At 45.4% G+C, this 18,441-nt stretch overlaps 1 protein-coding gene across 1 annotated transcript in view; it reads right to left on the bottom strand.

Annotated features, from left to right (window-relative positions):
* Window positions 1–13,007, bottom strand: part of Greb1 (growth regulating estrogen receptor binding 1) — a 100,623-nt gene extending 87,616 nt beyond the window's left edge. Inside the window, exon 1 of the mRNA XM_021179263.2 lies at window positions 12,934–13,007. The gene's annotated coding sequence lies outside the window, so the exon portion shown is untranslated. The remainder of the gene's footprint in view (window positions 1–12,933) is intronic.
* Between the last annotated feature and the right edge of the window lie 5,434 nt (window positions 13,008–18,441).

Consider the following 18,441-nt stretch of genomic DNA (forward strand, 5'->3'; position numbering starts at 1 on the left):
TCTGTAGCCCCTTCTCACTTGGTCTCTTTCGTCCGTCAAATACAAAATAAAAATTCAGACCTCACAGGGAAATGTCTATCCCTGACATAGGTTACAGGAAAATAGTCTCCATGGAAGCTTTGGGACATCTGTGCCTGGGTTCCAGTCCCATCCTTCTCACCCACCGTTACCTTGTGACCCATGGCAGATCCCATGCCTCTGCCCTCCAACCTCCCTGGCAGTACATGAAGATGATGATGCTTTATGGGAGCTCTGTGGGGATTAAGTAGAATGACGCACTTAGCAGTGGTTGCTGGCAGTATTTGTCCTTTTCTTAAAGGTTAATTTCTTTTAGGTGTATGAGTAGTTTGCCTGCATGTATGTCTGTGTTCCACGGGTGTGTACCTGGTGCCCATTCTGGCCAGGAGAAAGGATTGAATCCCCTGGCATTGGAGCTACAGATGGCTGTGAGCCATCACGTGGGTGATGGGACTCAAACTTGCATGTTCTGCAAGAGAAGCCATTGCTTTGAACCACTGAGCCATCTCTCCAGTCCCTGGCCATTATTTAAAATGAAGATTATAAATCCCTCTGTCAGTTATAAACATACTTCCTCATCTGTCTTGTGCTGTTTGCCTATGTTCAACCCCTACCTTCTGTCTTTTGAACCTAGAACTTAAAAACTGGGTCTTTGGGAGGCGAAGAAACCTTTGAACTGTGGGGACTCGCTCTGGGTCCATATCAGCCAATCTCTCTCAAGGTCTTTTCCTTCCACTAGTGTTGTTGCTCACTCACTCTCCCTCAGGCAAACATTTAGGGGTATCTGATATATAATGGGGATGAGTGGCCACTCCCCAGAGCCTTCATTTTCTCAGCAAAATGAGGTCTAAAATACTCCTAGAAGACCGTTGAGCTGAAGAGTTTTAAAAGACAGTGAGATCCTACCAAACCTTTAATGAACCGTGTCATGTCCTAGACGCCCTGCAAAGGCAATCCACATAGAAACAGACTATGATGAAACACATAAGCCACACCCCTGTCCCACCAGCTTTCCAGCATCAGTAACATGACAGCCTTGGTACCCACTAATGCGGGTAAGGATTTGGACACAGCTCACTGCTTGGAAGATGCACATCTCCCTCCTCCTACAGAGCCAGACAGGCTCGGGCATGTATCCCTAGCTGTGAAACAATGAGTCTGATTACTAACTTACACTGAAGAGGCTCTGGCTGCCTAGGTGACTCTGCACTGCCAGCTGCCACAATTAGAAACATTCTAGGCAGTTCTAGGTCAGGATGACCCAGCTGCTACAGTTTTGTTGTTGTGTTGTTTTGAGGTTTTTTTCCCCCACTGATACAGTTTGTGGTGGATCTTCCAACAACAGCTTAAGGAGAGATAAGGATTCAGTGGCTTTTGCTCAAAGCAACAATGTTATGAACTCTGCCCTTGAGACACAGGTCCCAGTCAAGGAAACCATGAACACTTTTATGTCTCTGGCTACAACTGACCATGAGTATAATTTTCAGAGACCTCCCAGTCCCCACTGAGTGCACCACAATTTCTCAATAACAGAATTCCTTGCAAGAGATCCTACCCATCCCCCAACATAGAGCACACATAAATAACATGAGTGTCTCTGAGGAGATTCTCCAGTAAGGGGGCAGAAAAAACAAAAACAAGAAAACAATTAATGATCCAGAATATCAGATCCCTGCCAAAACTTTGCAGGGGAAAAAAATTAACATTTTCCACATTATTCTTGCTAGCATTAACTCATTACCATGGTTGGCTTCTACATGTCTAAGGTGAGCTATTCAAATAGAGATCCGTGAACAGTAGCAGGGAAGAGCATGCGCTCAGGTGAGAAGCTGCAGCTCTCACATCTTTAGCACATTCTATATATCATATATCACATATCACATATATATATACACACCATATATGTATACACCCATACACCATATATACACATATATATGTATGCATGTATGTGTATGTATGTATATATGTATATGTGTGTGTAATGCACACATATATCATATATACATATCACACACACGGTATATATACACATCTTTAGCACATTCTATATTGTCAGTTGTTTGTCTGAGACGCATCTTAGTAGTTCAGGCTAGCCTCAGACTCACCATATGGCAAAAACTGACCTCAAACTCCTGATCCTCCCCTCCAAGTACCACCATGCTCTCTTGTTCATTAATATATAGGGGAAAAGCTGGAAGGAACTACACTAAAATGTGAACAAGGTACATTAGCGAAGCAAAATTATAGGCACTTTTATTTCTTCTTCCTAATTTGTATCCTCTGTCGTTACTTGGTTTTGCTTATGCAAATGACCACAAGCAATTTTTAAAACATGTTTTCTGTGTCTGAGTGTTTTGCATATATATATATATATATATATATATATATATATATATTCCATCATCCCAAGTAATCAAGAACCTGAACTTTATCCTAATATTTTTAAGACAGGATCTTCCTATGTAGCCTTGGCTATCCTAGAACTCATTCTGTAGACCAGGCTGGCCTTGAACCCACAGAGCTCCGCCTGCCTCTTCCTCCCCAGTGCTGGGCTAAAAGCCATGGGCCACAGCGCCCAGCCTGGATTTTATGTCTTATTTGTCCCTTGTTTTCCTTCTTGTGTGTTACACGGTTTTCTTTTTTTTTTTTTTTTTTTTTTTTTTTTTTTTTTTTTTTTTTTTTTTTTTTGGTTTTTCGAGACAGGGTTTCTCTGTATAGCCCTGGCTGTCCTGGAACTCACTTTGTAGNCCAGGCTGGCCTCGAACTCAGAAATCCGCCTGCCTCTGCCTCCCAAGTGCTGGGATTAAAGGTGTGCGCCACCACCACCCGGCTACACGGTTTTCAATGTAATTTATTTCATTCTCAGCTTAGACTTCATTTAACTGATTTCTTTTTTCCTGGTTTGCAAAGGTCAATTTTAATACATGTAGGAATACCTGAGGTGTCTTGTTAAAATTCTGTTTCAGTAGATCTAGGCTAGAGCTGAAAATACCATCTCTTTCCTTTAAACAAAAATATTTATTTCTTTACTAGAGAGAGGCATGTGGGTATCACAGCTCCCTGGGGACCAGGTCCTATGGAGGTCAAAGGTCAGCTTTCAGGAGCTGGTTCTGGACTCACACCTCCTTGAGGTCTCTCTTGTATCTGCCATGCCGTGTTCTGCAGACCATCCTGAACACAAGCCTCCTGTCAGTCTCCTGTCTCTGCCTTCCATCTCACAGTAGCAAGACTAGGATTAAGACATATAACACAACACCCCGATTTTTACGTGGTTTCTAGGGAGTGATGGAAACTAATCCTTCATTCCACTTAATTACTGAATGGCTTCTGCAAAGTTTATGGAAGTCCTTCTTGTTTTTATAAGATTTGTTTATTTTTTATTTTATGTACATGCATGTTTTGCCTGTACACACGCATACACACAAATACATACACACACGGTATACATATATATGTATATATATAAATACATATATATACATATATGTATACCGTGTGTGTGTGTGATATGTATATATGATATATGTGTGCATTACACACATATACATATATACATACATATACATACATGCATACATATATATGTGTGTGTATATATGGTGTATGGGTATATATATGTGGTGTGTATATATATGTTATATGTATATATGATATATGTGTGCATTACACACATATATACATATATACATACATACACTTGCATGCATACACACATATATATGTGTGTATATATATATATACACACACACACCATGTGCATGCAATGCCCTCAGAAGGGGCATCACATTCCCTGGAACTGGAGTGTCAGAGGGTTATGAGCCACCAAGAACTGAGCCCAGGAGCAGCCAGTGCCCTCACTTAGCCATCTCTCACCTGCTCTTTCTGACTACTCTTTCAGGACAAACACGTGCACACAGGCAAGTGACTCTCTCCTCATTTGATCTTCTTAATGACCTTATAAGATGGGTATTTAACCTTACTTTTTTGATACTTTGTTTGTTTGTTTTGACTGTTTATTTTATTGTTGCTGCTCGCCTACTGAAATCAGAACCCACTCTGTAGAAGGGACTAGGCTAAAACTCACCATATAACCCAGGCTGGCTTCTAACTTACCATCCTCCTGTGTCAGTCTTCTAAGAGCTGGGGTCACAGGCTAAGCCACCCCATGAATCTCTATTAACCCAATTCTAAGTAAGAAAACTTTATTATAGACTTATTGGTGATGCTGGGGATTGAACCCAGAGTCTTGGATATACTAGGCAAGCACTCTGCCACTAAGCTACATCCCTGGCTAGGAAAATGAACCTTGGCATACATATATCAGTTCATACAAGTATTCACAGTCCAGATTTCTCCCAGGACATTCAAACTCCATACATCTAAATTTTCTCTGTGGATTTTTCGGACAGCAAAGGGCTGAAAACCACTCTCCAGTCCAAGTCCCTCAGTCTTATAATAGGAAACAGTATTACATCAGAGGCAGAGAATAGAGCACTGAATTCCAGGAATTCACTGCTTTCAGCTAGGATGTGTGTACTTTGTAAGCTGTCATCTGCAATACATTAGGAAAGTGTTCTCCCATAAGGAACTTCTGTGTGTGTGAATTTGGAGTTGATGCAAAGAAGCTACAAGCCTGCATCCTATCATAACAGTGCCCACCTGGATTTCTGTAACATGGTTTTCAAACACAGAGCAAAAACCTTAATTCAGGACCCTTGCCCAACAAATGCAGCAAGGTCCAGACTTTTCCAACACAACCTCTCTGCACCATTTCCCTGCACTATATACCTGGTAAAGAACTGATTTCACAACCCCAGACAACTGATCTTGAGATTGTATGTTGGCTCCACACTTATTTGCACAAAGGAGATTAGCCTTCATAAAAGCTAAGGGGAAGGGAAATCACAGGCTAGAAGGACTGGTTGCCCCTACAGCAGTTTGGGATGTTGTACCACAGAACAATAGAGGTAGTAGGCTTTAGCACTTGGGACTGGAGACACGGCCTCCTGGACCAGCCTGCCTATTTCCTTGGAGCATCATTCTCACCAATTACCCCTATTCTGTTTCTGTCATCCCACAAATCAGGAACTCCAGTCAGGCCAAGGCTGCTCACCAATGCCCTAGCTCTACCTCCCACTCAAGTTTCACAAGATTCTTTCAACATTGTGAAGCACCAGGAGGGGCCGGACCCCCGAGAGTGATGACCTCATCTCATCACAAGAAGCAGGAGTCTGTGTAAGTACAATTGGCAGAAGTCTTGACCAAAGGCTCATGGAACTCAAGAGAGGCTGTCATTTCTAAAAGGCAATACACCCGAAGCAAGAACACACCTTACACACTTGTTAAAGTGGGCAGCACTAAATCCTTAGTGTGCTGTCAGACTGAGTGTAGGGAAACACTCCCTTATGGGTAGGCAGGTCAGGTTGCATGGACTGAAAAACCCAGCACTGGTGGGTTGACCTCCGAGGTCTGTCTTGCAATGACTTCAGTGACCAAAGCTCCTTCAGCTACTTGCAGACAAGAGACTGCTTCCTACTCCAGACCAGAAGGAGGAGTAGGACAAAGGATAAAAGCAAAGAAGACCCCATACCGGAAAACAACTGCTTTTCCAGAAGCCCTACGCAGTGCGTTCTGCTGACAAAGCGCTGGCAACTTCAATTCCCAAGGGCGCTCAGCTGGACACGTTCTATGCTAATACAGACAGGGCTCAAGATGGAGGAGTGGGCAGTGCTGTCTGGCACAGGTGGCCTTGGAGTCCAGCATCTGTTCAGCCCTTGACCGAGGAGATGAGTGATGTGTTTTGGAAAGCAGGACATGGGAAGCCACGATAAGACCAAACAGACCAAGGCCAAACCCATCCCAGACTTGGAGGTCGCGCTGACCCTTCTGGAAGAAGAGGATGTTCAGACAGGCCTCTCGCAGCACTGTGGGTGAGGACAGTTTGTGAGCCTGCAGAGGTGGCTCTTTCCAGCTCATGAGCATAACACAAAGACTGCTCAAACAGGACACGCCCACCTGGGTGTCACACATCACCTCACTCCATCACCACATAATCCCAAGAGGCAAGGAGTGTGAGGGTTCACACAAGGTCACCCAAGGAGGAGGCACGAGATGAACCCGTTACGTTCCCAAACCATGGTCTCCTCACCTTCTCTCTTGTTCAGTTTCATCTTGAGAGACCAGGCACGGCCCTGTCTCCATTCTGTTTACACCAGAGCTGTGGCAGACTGAGCTTTTGCTCCAAGCATTCCTGGCAAGCAGGATGACTGCCTGCTCTCATTGTGGCTTTGTCCTCCAGAGCCTCAGAGCCCTCTGCCTGCCCTAGCACCTAATCACTGTGGTCTCTGGGTGACACTGCTAGGTCTGTTAGGTCTGGTCTAACTGAAAGCAGCCTCAGCCTATCCAAAACATCCCTTAAAAAGCACGCACTGCAAGGAGTTCTTTGTTGGTGTCCATCACTGGGCTCTTTCATATTAGGATTCATGTTATCACACAAGAGGTCAACTTAAAGTCTAATTTTAGGGCTGAGGAGAAACTCAGTGGGCAGAGCTCTTGCCGTGCAAGCATGAGGACCTGAGTTCAATCCCCAGCACTAGGAAGGTGGAGACATGTGACTCCCTGGAACAGGCTAGACAAGCAACCTAGAAGGAGTGAGAGAGAACTGATCCCCTTCCCCCAAACACATCTAATTATACTAATAACATGTTGACATGGGCTGGACATTCCAACTTGGGAACTGACAATGCTTGTCTGCCCTCCTGGCTTCTCCAGCTCCTCTAGGCGCTGATATAGACATGATGTATGCAAAGCAAATGGTGTGGTTTAGAGAGTGCAGCAATCATCTGGTCCTTCCTGACAAAGCCAAAGACCTGTCATCAAAAAGATAAGACTGGAGTTAACAAAATTGTCAAGTGGGTAAAGGCATTTGCCACCAAGCCTGACAGCCCGAATTTAATTCTTAGAACCTACCTAGTGGGAAGGAGTGAACTTTGACCTACACACATGTATGCACACATGCACTCGAGTACACACCCACACACAAACACAAAGTAAATAAATCAACTTTTATTGAAAATAGATTCTCTCAGAAGTACATCCCAACCACAGCTTCCCCTCCCTCCATTTCTTCTAGCTCCCCCTCATCTCCCTTTCCCCCAGGTCCACTGCCTCTCCATTTCCTCTTCAGAACAGAACAGGCCTCTAAGAGACAATAGACAGACAAGATACAGTAAGACAAGGAGAAAGCCCTTATATCAAGGCTGGACAAGACAACCCAGAAGGAAAAAAAGGGTCCCAAGAACAGGCAAAAGAGTCAGAGACTCCCATTCCCACTGTTAGGAATCCTGCAAAATACCAAGCTAACAATCATAACATACACAGAGGACCTGGTGCAGACCCATGTAGGCCCTGTGCTGATTGTTTTAGTCCCTATGAGCCTATATGAGCCCTGCTTCGCTGATTTAGTGAGCCATGTTCTCCTGGTGTCCTCCATCCCCTCTGAGTCCTATAGTCTTTCTACACATACACACACACACACACACACGTAAAGTAAATAAATAATTTTCTTACAGAAAACATAAAACTCCTGAGGGCATTTTGTATGGAAAAAAGTCACACTCTTGTATTTTATGAATATTCTTTCCTATTTCGTCCCTTTCCATATTTGAGCTGAATACTATTCAAGTCCTATTCAAAGTGAACCCAATTATTAGCAGTTTGGTGTAAAATGCTTTGGCAGAAAAGACCTGGACCTGAACTCAGCCCAGCCCTCTCTAACCGTCCCCTGACTCTGCTGCTCAGCTAAGCTGTATCTTGTTAGATATCCTGGCCCTAGCTTTGGAATTCTAGTATATAGACAAGATGAAAAACCCCAGAGAGCAGCTAAATGTACCTTTAAAGAAAAATAACTATGGCTGTATACTAAAGAATAATTTGATATAGTGTTTCCTAGTTTGTTTTAGATAGTCTCACTTAGTAGCCCAGGCTGTCCCCGAAAATATTTTGTAGCCCAGGCCAGCCTCATATCCATGATGATCCACCTGCTAAGCCTCCTGAAAGCTAGAATACATGCAGGAGCCACCAATCCTGGTAGGTAGCTGCTGCTGCTACTGCTGCTATTGCTGCTATTGCTGCTGTTGTTGTTGATATAGTTAATGGTGGTTGTGAGGTTTGAGGGTGGGATAAGAAGATTGAGACAGGATCTTACTACATAACCCTTTGTTGAGTTGGTACTTACTCTGATAATCCAACCCGGTTTCAAATTCACAGCAATCCTCCAGCCTTGGCCTCCCAAGTAATAAAGTTACAGATGTAAGACACTACACCCACCAGCCTAGTACATTTCAAATGTGTTCCCTGTCCACTTTCAATGATTATAAAGTTATATATTTCTTCCTGAATGGGTCTTCATATTCCTACCAACCTTGACATCAGAAACCTTTGCTAGAGAGGCCACTTCCTTTTGTAGGTTCTCTGCCATAAAAGACGGTAATTGCCAGTAATTTGATGTGCAAGTATCAGTTTGTTTGTCATAGGCTCCTTAGTTCACTTGTTCATAAAGAATGGACAATAAAACACCTACTGAATATGAATGACCAAAACAGAAAACAAACTTCTCCTTGGGAAAATCTCCAGTCCCATGAAGTCCCAGCTCCCTGCAGTTGTTCCTAAGTACATCAGTCCTAGTTCTCCAGTGTCACAGAAACAAGAACTACAGGCAAGCATGGGCTGGAGGAGAACTAGGATATGAAACAGGGTGGGAAACTAGGGAAATGGTTCAGGCAGTGAAAGCTCCTGCTGTGCAAGGATGAGGACCTGAGTTCGAATCCCCAGCACCCATGGAAAAGCTGGGTATGTTTGTACTTGTGTCTATAATCCCAGCACTGACAGGTAACAAGATGAAGATCCCTGGGACTTGATGGCCAGTCTATATGGAATACTGAGCCTCAGGTTCAGTAAGAGATTATGTCTCAGGGCACTCAGGCAGAAAATGATAGAGCAAGACACTCGACATTCTCCTCTGACTCCCACATTCAAACACACACAGAGACACAGAGACACACAGACACACAGAGAGAGACACACACACAATGGTCAGTATAAGAATCTCTATGTAAATATAATTCATGCACTTTACAGCTGTCGTGAATATACAGATGGACACAGTGGCTACTTCATCACATGATTCCAGGTAAAGAAACTGGCAGGGGAAAAAAAAAAAAACAGTAGAACCAAAACCTTGATGGTTGCAATCCCTTCAGTATGGGCTCTACCACCAGTCACACGGAAACAAGGCAAACAGACGAAATGTCAAGGAACAACCACTTAAAATAGCATATTGTCCGAGTGTCCAAGTTCTAACAGCATGCTATGACAGATAATTTATGAGAGTCTGCAGGAAGCCATGACCTTTTGGGTGTTTCTAAAACCAGAAGCAAATAGAGGGGGGAAAAAGATCACAAAGTATTAGAGAAAGTATTCACACACTGAGCCAAGTCATAATATGCCGGAAAAATGTCTTTAATGCAGACTTAACAGTGGGCTAGCAAGCAAGTGTGTTACAATCAGAAGTCATAGTAAAGGCCCCTCACTATTTTATACATACTAGTTTGACATGAGATATTTGTGACAATAGCCATGGTTCCCCCCAAGAGGACAGTGACCCTCGGGAGTTGCAGAAGGACCCAGAAGTCATTGGATATTCACAGGCACTCACACATCTGTCCTCTCTGCTAACTCCCCTGAGAATGTATCATAGAGGAGATTACACTCCTCCAGAGGTTGGGAACTCTATCATTTTCTCTCAGCTTGATCAACAGAGCCTGTCTATCTCAAACTGTGTACCAGCAAAGTGGCTTCCCCATCAATCAAGTGCATTTCCAACCCCCACTGACTACAGAGGTACAAAGAGCCAGAGTCATTTAAAGAGGCTCTTCAGGCCAGATGGAGAGGGCAGCGGGCAGGTCAAGGTCAGAGATCTAAAGCAATACCTGCCCCCAAAGTCCCCAAGTTTGTCCCAGGAACCAAGCTACTATGCGGATGAGTGAACCACGGTGTGAAGAGTGACCTAGCCCACCAGGCTTTCAAGAGGACCGCCCTTCCTCTCTGCTGCCCTCACTCTTGATATATCACTCAGTCTTGAGTCAAGAAGGCATCAGTGATGGGCTGAACTATAAAATTCTCCTGTTGAACTCTTATCCCCAGAATACAAGCCTCTTAGAGGCACAATCTGTAGACAAAATCAAATATTAGGTCATAGTATGGACCTCCTGCTCCAATGTGACTGGTAATCTTATTTAAAAGGGGAATTTTAATTTTTAAATTATATATAATATAAACTTTAATTATATAAGATATATATGACATACATATATATACACGCACTTGTACACACACAGATTTTCTTGCCTCTGTGTGTGTGTGTGTGTGTGTGTGTGTGTGTGTGTACAAGTGCATTTAGAGTCCACAGAAGCCAGAAGAGGGTGTTGGATCCCCTGGAGCTAGAGTTAGAAGTGGTCATGTGTTACCAATATCCTGGGACTTGAACCCAGGTACTCTGGAAGGGTATAAAGTACTCTTGACAGCTGAGCCATCTCTCCAGTACCTATAAAGGAAATTTTAGACAGACACATGAGAGAACCATGTGTGGACCAGAGTTGATGCACCCATGGCCAAGTAAGCCTAGAAGCCAGGCTTAGAGCTTACATGTCCCTAAAACCTACAGAGAGACCTGTCCTGGATAACAACCTCACTGAGGCTTCCCATCTCTGGAACTCAGAAAGCATAGATGAACATCGTCGCCCCCCCCCCCCAGCCTGTAACAGCTAGATATGACAGACAGCCTTAGGAAACCTTTGTTGATACCACCAACATGGGGCCTTCCCTGTCTGCAACCTTTGCACTCAGTCTGAACCTGAGAGAGGTGGGAATAGGCAATGGGATACCGCATCCTTGAACACATCACAGGGTCAAATTCTCCAGCTATAGGCTTACAACCAACAACGACACAGGCTCTGAGACCACAGGACAACGTCCCACGAGTGCCCATGCCAAGGACCAGGCAGGGCAGCCTTCCACTGAGATACCTTGTCTCCTCAGCCTCCTACGACGCAGTTCTGAGCACCAGAAAAGGTCTCATGTCCTACAGGCAAAAGCCTGTCTCTGACCCTTACCATCCCATAAGGAAGATGAAAATACCCTGGTTCTCCCTGGCTCCCCAGATCTCTGTCAAGGACTTACAGTCACCTCCCCAGGCTACTGGAGAACTCCAGAGAATAGATAAGGAACCTTAAGTGTCAGGACACTTCTGCATGCTCTAATAACAGATACCCAGAAACCTGTTCAAAGTCAATTCATCTCAGCCATACCGAGTGAGCACCACCTGCCACCCCATGGTCTCTGTCAAAGTGTAGGCATCAGTGGGGTGGCCCAGGGGTCAGGAGGAAAAAGATTAGTGCAAATACCTGTCAGGGCACACCCAAACCAAACCCCTCAATCTGGAGAGGGATGGAAACACTCTGCTTGAGGCAGCCACAATATGCTCTCAATATTTGAAAGAGACAGACACATTGGTGGGACAGGTTAGTCAGTAAGGGTTGATCACTGAAGTGGGGAGGAGAGGACTGGGTGCTCGTAGGATCCGTGGGAAAGGACTGCACACAGAGTTAAAGGAATCCTGAAGGTTGAGTCCCAGCATGGCAATGCTTCACCTTGCATAGCTCCCGGCTTCCCAGGGAAGCATGTGTCTGCGAAGCGTACTCCCAAGTCCTTTTGACTCCTACACCTCACAGCTACAGCCTGGTCTGAGTGGCTAACTTCAGTCACCTCCAAAGAAAGCCTGGTTCTGTCTAAACAAAGGTGTCCGAGCCAGCTAGGAGGTGGCAGTGACAAGAGACAGCCCTCACAGCAGGTTGTAGCAAGGGAACAAGATGGCTCCAGACGGTGGTGCCTGAATGACCTCAAAGAGCCTTGGTTGGGAGATCAAGGGCAGGGCAAGCCTGGCCTTGTAATAGGAACCATTACAAAGTGACCCCATTCTATGCTAACACAACTTCACTCAGATAATTCTGGGCCTACTGCCTGCACTTTCTAGAAACACGGGCAGCAAAGGACACTAGAAACACGGCAGGATCAGGTCACGCATGGTGCACATTAAGGAACTTGGACTTGATCTAGCAGGTAGAACAGAATGGGCCCTGTGCAATGTTCCTATTGTTTCTGGGCAGGAAGACTTCCTTCCTCAAAGCAAAACAGCTAGGTTCCTGCCCTCTCCACACCTCACCAAGGAGGAGGAGGAGGGTCTTGCCTCCACAGGAGAAGGCAGCCATGCCTCTTCTTCCAGAGATAAAACAGCTCCAGTCAGAACTCTTCCCAGGACTGGGAGCTGGGCCTTTGCTCCTCCCCCTTCCAGTGGTGAAACCTCTCCTTAGATAAACCCCCAGCTGCACGCCTCAAAGCCCTGAGCAGTAGCAAGTCCATTTGGCTCTCCCACACAGTCTCAGCAGGGAAGAATAAGAGACTCTCTGCTCCGTTTACAAGGCTGGAGTTTGGATGAGGAATGAGAAGATGACTTCCTAGTTCCCAAGCTACCCCACTCACCCCTCCTCTTCTGCCAACTTCTCCCACTCCCAAAAGAAACCATAGCAGAGTTTGAAGACCCTGCATGACAAGACGAGAAAGCACTCTGCGGTTTCAGTGGCCTCAATATGACCCAGGGTGGCACCCTGGTAGGAACCCATTATAACAACCCAGCAAAGGACCCATGCCATGGGATCAGAGAGAAAGAGAGAATAGACTGCCACTCCCAGCAACCCCACCACACACACACACCCATACACACACACACACACACACACACACACACACACACACACACACTGGGAAGAAAATCCCCAACACTTGACAGTTACTTACCTACGATGTCCTTGGGACCCCCAGCAGAAAGCTAGAATTCTGATTCTATTCCAGAGAGCTGGCACGAGCCTCTGACAGTTTTGGTTCCCATTACTAGGCTGTCCACACATTTCCAACTTAAGTCCAGACTCAGGTTTGAAAATAAAACCAGTGAGGCTTTTCCTAGCTGTATTCCAAAGCATGCAATATCTTCTGTGGCTAACTCGGTCTTAGTGGGCAACTCCATGTGGGCCTTTCCTTCACAAAGCCCAAGGAAAGGGAAAGAGTTCCTCTGCCTCCTGGAGTCTGAATGTGTCACAAACTCCTAGTGGGTTGGATAAGCATATTATCAAAGCACCCTGCCTTTGCTCCCAGAGAAGTATGCTGTCACCTTCTGTTCTCAGAAGAGGGCTAGTGAGTGATCACTCTGGCCACAGAACATTTGCCTGGTCCTTTCAGACAGAATCCCTCCTGGGAGACACAGGAAGTGACAGGAATTCGGCCACCTTGAAGCTACCAACCAAGTCAGTGGCCCTTCCCTCCCTCCATACTCAAGCCCCCATGGAGAGCCACATGTCATACTGAGATTCCAGCTGAGGGAGGGCCAGATGGTACTGCCACCACCTCCATGGGAGAGTACAGAGGAGACAGGACAGGAGTCACAGTCAGGTTATACCATTTAGGACAGGAAATAAATTTAAAAACCTGGTTTCTTCTTGAAGCATCTCAGGTATGGAACAAAGTAATGTCTTCAGTCAACTCAATCATTCATTCTCTTCTATTCATAAGGTTTTCTTCTTACCCCCTGAGCTGTTCTTGAGTACAGCGTGTGTCAGATTTGATCTGTTCCCTCCAGTTGTCACTACTGGTACTCTATACTATTAAAAAATAACAAAAACAAAAAACAAAGATCCCTGAGTGGGTAGGTGGATGGATGGATGAATAGATATTGAATGGGCACGTGGACATGTAGATGGATGGATAAGTGGCTGGGTGGGTGAATGAGTAGATATGTGGGTGAGTGGATGGATGATTGGTTGGTGGGCCAGCAGGTAAATGGAGGGATGGATGGATGAACAGGTGGGAAGGTAGATGAATGGGTTAAACAAATGGTCCTTAAGTGTCTATCATGTGCCAAGCACAGTGTGAGCCCCGGGGGATGTAGCGATAGATGGCACCTGAACCCAACTTCAAAGGCACTCATAGAGTAACAAGGGGAAACACCACTGATAAACCAGTGCATGGAAAGTCATACAACATGGAGGAGGGAGCAAAGGACTCAGCACAGAGAAAAATTACACAGGCTGAGCCACGAAGACTGGCAAGTGTCCTTTAGTCCCCAGAGCTGCGTGCTTTCCTCAGCCTTCAGGGTTATTCCTTTGGTTGTAATCTCCAGTTCTTCCCCACTCACGAGCCTTCTGCAGTCAAGACCCATCTTCTTTATCTTCTCTTCCCCAAACAGTAACCAAGAAGCATGAAAATCCAACCACGCCCACAATAGCAGCCGTAATACGGTGTGACACAGTAATAACGTGGTGGATGAAGAGTTCAGGAGTGATGTAGGATTTGGAGTCATGGTTTCTCAGCTGGTGAAGTCCAGATTCAACAATGCCAACTCTGACTTGGAGAAACGATTTTCTCTGACCCCGAGTCCCTTGTGCACATGGAGGCATGGGGAAGGTGCCAATAAACCAGCACTGTTTAAAGGATTCAATGATACCACATCATGAGACCTTGTCCCAAAAGGTAAGTCCATTTTAAAAGTTGGATATGGACCGGGTGGTGGTGGCACACGTCTTTAATCCCAGCACTTGGGAGGCAGAGACAGGTGGATTCTGAAGTTCGAGGCCAACCTGGTCTACAAAGTGAGTTCCAGGGCAGCCAGGACTATACAGAGAAACCCTGTCTCAAAAAAAAAAAAAAAAAAGTTGGATATGATGGCACAACGAAGGCAGATACAAGCAGATCTCTGAGAGCTGGAGGCCAGCCTGGATTACATATGGAGTTCCAGGCCAGCCAAAGTGACATAGTGAAACCCTGTCTATACATGCATGCATGCATACATACATACATAAGGATTCTGCGGGAATTACATACAAACAAATGACTACAGTGACCCTCTGCCTCCCCCCCCCCCCACACACACACCTGGTTTCTGTGTCAATCTAAGCCTATATCCTGCTCTCTGGGTATCTTAATACTTCTATCTTAGTTGGGATTTTATTGCTATGAACAGGCACCATGACCGAGGCAAGTCTTATAAAGGACAACATCTATTTGGGGCTGGCTTACAGGTTCAGAGGTCCAGCCCATTATCATCAAGGCAGGAACTTGGCAGCACCCAGGCAGGCATGGTGCAGGAGAAGTTCTACATCTTCATCTGAAGGTTGCTAGTAGAAGACTGGATTCCAGGCAGCTAGGATGAGGTTCTTAAAGCCCACACCCACAGTGACACACCTATTCCAACATGGTCACACCTTCTAGTCATGCCACTCTTTGGGCTGAGTATATACAAACCATCATACTGGGTTTGGGAACATCATTTATTTTCTGCTGCCTTTGACATATAGATCATTTCCATCTTATTTGGCCCAGTCTCCCAATCAATAGGACTCCCTGCTCTCACCCCACCCATCTTGCCATCCTCCTTTAGACTGTGAGTTCCTTTACGGATGAACTCAGGCTATACTCATCTCTATAACCCTAAAGCCCAGCTCAGCACTTGCCAGAGTATCACTCAGAAATCGCTGGCTGAGAGGCTGGGTGTAGCTCAGTGGGCAGAATGCTTGACCAGCACGCATGAAGCCCTGGGCTGGACCCCTAGCACTGCATAAAACTCTGCGTGATGGTGTGTGCTGGTAATCCCAACACCAAAAATGTAGAGGCAGGAAGGTCAGAAGTTTAAGATCTTTCTGAGCTACATAACAAGTCTAAGGTCAGTCTGGGATACATGAGTTCTGGGAGGGAGGGAGGGCTGCATGCATCACTGGCTAAATAAAACATCAGGGTAATTTCTCGCCTCCCCATCTGCCCCCGTAAGGGAGGCTACAAATACCAAGCCAGGATGTCCTCAGTCAACATCTAAGTTTTTGATACACAAAAGACCAAACCTGGGAATGGTACAGCATGAACACTCAGGATGAAGTAGGTGTGAATGACTTTAAGGAAGCCACTGTTCTTACATTCGTTAGGTGGGAGTGAAAACTAACAGTGATCGGGAAATGGAATGTTCTTGTTCACTGAAACATTTGGAAGTCAGAAGAAACCTCAACCCCAAGATGACCAGGGAGAGCTTCCTGGAGGACACGGCCTTGAAGGACCTAAGACTTGAAGGCAGCTCAGGGAAAATGAGCTCCGGCTGATGAATGCTTCCCCAGACGCCAGCCTCCAACTCCAAAGGCAAACTCTGAAGGCAGGCAGGGGTCTTCTTCATATCCTGGAACCAAAAACACCCCTCCAAGATGATCTGTGGGTTCTAAGAGGGCCCCAGGACCACAGGAAAAAAAAAAAAAAAAAACAGAGGAAATGGCAGGCAGCCGCCAGGATCAACCAGGGCATTGTCTGAAAGCCCGCCTGGGCTGCTTGCCCACTAGAACTACAAACAGGAAAATATTGGCCCCACAAAAACCTTTAACATTTTTTCATTTGGCTCAGACAGAGACAGTCTAGTCATCTGCCTCTCCAGGCCAGGGGTGTGTTGCCAGCATCTGACAGTCTTTCTGCTCCCACGGGTGCCGTCTCCCTTACTGCCCTGTCGTTGAAAGATCTGACTGTCTTCATTTACACCTGCCACCCAGGATTTTACTGTGTAACCCTGGCTGTCCTGGAACTTTCTCTATAGACCATGCCAACCTTGAACTCAGAGATTCACCTGCCTCTGCCTCCTGACTTCTGGGATTAAAAGTGTGCCCGACTACCATCTTGCTGGTTTTGTGTGTTTGAGTGTGTTTGTATGTGTTTGTGAGTGTTCTACCTGCATGGGTATGTCTCAGCTCTCCTGGACCTAGACTTATAGACAACTAGACTTACAGGTCCATATAGATGCTGGTGGGAATTGAACCCAGGTCCTTTGGAAGAACAGCCAGTGCTCTTAAGCACTGAGCTATCTCTCCAGCCTTGTCTACAAATCTTAAACAATAGTTCAGTAAAACAAAATTAGGCTGGGTGCATGCCTTTAGTCCCAGCACTTGGGAGGCAGAGGCAGGTGGATTTCCAAGTTCAAGGTCAGCCTGGTCTACAGAGTAAGTTCCAGGACAGCCAGAGCTACAGAGAGAAACACTGTCTCGGAACACCCACCACCAGCAGCACCAAAAAAAAAAAAAAAAAATAGTTAGGCTTCACAAAACATCCTGAGAATTCATTAGATCCCAAAAGGGTCACAGCGCACTTTCCCTGGGCCAGGCATAACTGTGTCTTACAAAAATCCTCCAGTTGACACATGAGACCTGAAATCTTTCCTTTTGTCACTCAGGTAAGGAAGGCTCCTGACGCTGAGTATCTGACTCCTATAACAGCTTAGGTCCCAGACACTCCTATCTGAAGAAAAATGGACCCCATAGGTTCATAGGGAGTGGTACTATTAGGAGGTGTGGCCTTGTTGGAGGAAGTATGTCACTAGAAGGTGGGCTTTGAGGTCTTACATACTCAAGACAGGCATAGTGTCATTCTCTTTATGCTGCCTGCCAATCATGATGTAGAACTCTCAGCTCTGCCAGCACCATGTGTGCCTATAAGCCACCATGCTTCCAGCCATGACAATAGGGAACTGAACCTCTGAAACTGTAAGCCATCCCCAACTAAACATTTTTCTTTATCAGAGTTGCCATGATCAAGGTGTCTCTTCACAGCAATAAAACTGAGACACTGGGTTACCCACGTATAGCTCACTGCACATGCTGCCATTTCAAGTAGTCCTCAACAATCCTGGATAGCAAAAGCACAAAATTTGTTTTTGTTTTGGGGAGGTTTTTTAGTAAACATATAAGCTCTCTTGCTTTGACTGTTGTAAAAAAAAAATCTTGGTGGGATTCATGTCTGTTTTGTTCATTACTATAAACTGAAAGCAGGTAACCCAGTAAGTCTAACTACATATACACTGAATGATTTAGTTTCTTTTATTATTATTAGTTCTTTTATGTAATTTGGTTTCTTGGAGTAGGATGTTAGCTAGCTACTTCATCTCTGTAAGACTTGCAATTTGGGGCTATGAAGACAGCTCAGTGGTTAAGAGCACTGTTGCAGACGATTGGAATTCAGTTCCCATCACCCACATCAGGTGGCTCACAACTTCATGTGAAATTCTAGTGGACCACAGCCGCCTCTAACTGTAGTTCCCGGAGATCTGAAGCCTCATTCTGAATTCTACCAGGAGCCCATCCTCACATGCACATACCCACACAGAGACATACATATACACATAATTAAATCACACTAAGATAATTTCTAAAGAATTATAAATTCCTTCTTTGAGCTTTACTAAATTAAAAGCAGTTCCTAGACAGGAGCATGCTCAGGGAAGAAGGAAGGGGG

The sequence above is a fragment of the Mus caroli genome, chromosome 12 (genome assembly GCF_900094665.2).
Source record: "Mus caroli chromosome 12, CAROLI_EIJ_v1.1, whole genome shotgun sequence".
NCBI lineage: Eukaryota > Metazoa > Chordata > Mammalia > Rodentia > Muridae > Mus > Mus caroli.